The following is a 1,305-nucleotide window of genomic DNA, read 5'->3' on the forward strand; positions in this document are numbered from 1 at the left end:
CCGCCAAGCCCCCCCCCGCCCCCCCAGCCGCTGGGGAAGCAGCCCGCTGCCGACAGAGATCCTGCGCCCTGGACCGCTTACGGCGACGTCTGCTTGAGCAGAAGGAGCGCCGGGGTGGGGGCCGGCTCACACGCCCCGGGCCCCTTACACGTCACTCGGGCAAGCTGCGCGGACGGCGTGCGGCGCACATGCCGGCGCAAGGGTCCGCGCTGCACGGGACGGTCAGGAGTGGGTGGCATCCCGCCGGCTGGGCTGCTGCGGGCGCCTCTCAGAGACGGGCAGGCCGCGCCGGGCTCCTCGCGCCATGCCAAGGGCCACGCGGGCGGCGGGGCAGGCGGCGAGCTTTCCCACCGGCGTTTGCCAGCAGTGGCCACGTGGACTCACCAAGGGAACCGGCTTTCTTCCCCTGTATAAACTACCAGTGCCCGACTCTGGCTGAGATGACAGTCCATACGCAAATATTATAATTTCAGGGCTGCACCCTGGCATTGTCGGCATTACAGTAACCTCAGGGACGCTTACACCAGCCGTCTGGAGGGACGCGCTGCAGCAGGGGCCTTAGCAAAACCATTTCACAGAGTTATCAAAAATGAGGGTGGAAGGAGGCTCAGGAGGTCACATCTATCCAACCCCTGCTCCGAGCAGGACCGGCCCCAACTACATCATCCCAGCCAGGGCTTTGTCTACCCCGGTCTTGAAAACCTCCACGGATGGAGATCCCACCACCTCTCTGGGGAGACATTTTTTCCTCCTATCTGTCCTCAACTTCCCTTGCTGCAGCCTGAGCCCATTGCTCCTCATCCTGTCGTCCGCCCCCACCGAGACCAGCCCAGCTCCAGGAAGCCAGAGGTTTGGAAAGGGAAATCTAAATTTGCCAGGACAGCAGGGAGCAAGCTCCGGCGTAGACAGCGGGACTCGCCCACGACACGCAGGCGGGCACAAGGAGCGAGACCAGCCAGGGGACCGATCCGCCCTGAGTCCCCTGCTGCTGGGGCCGGCGAGGGCACGCGGGCCAGCTCCGACCCGGGCAAGGGCGCAGGCCGGAGGAGGCAGGCTGTGCGGTGTCAGCTGGGAGCAGGGAGCGCAGCGGCCAGGCCCGCGCAGCAAGGGGCTTTCCTGCCCGGCTGCGCTCTGCGCGCCCGGCTCACGGGGCTCGCGTTACAACAATATTTGTCCTGCCCGGGTGACCGGCTGTTCCCTGGCAGCCCAGCGGCCGGGGCGGACCGGGCCGAGGGAACGGGCAGGATGTGGCGCTCGGATGCTCTGTTGTGCTTGGCCGCGGCCCCTTTCCTGCCCCAGCTCCGG

The sequence above is a fragment of the Alligator sinensis genome, unplaced genomic scaffold (assembly GCF_000455745.1).
Source record: "Alligator sinensis unplaced genomic scaffold, ASM45574v1 scaffold632_1, whole genome shotgun sequence".
Classification (NCBI taxonomy): Eukaryota; Metazoa; Chordata; order Crocodylia; family Alligatoridae; genus Alligator; species Alligator sinensis.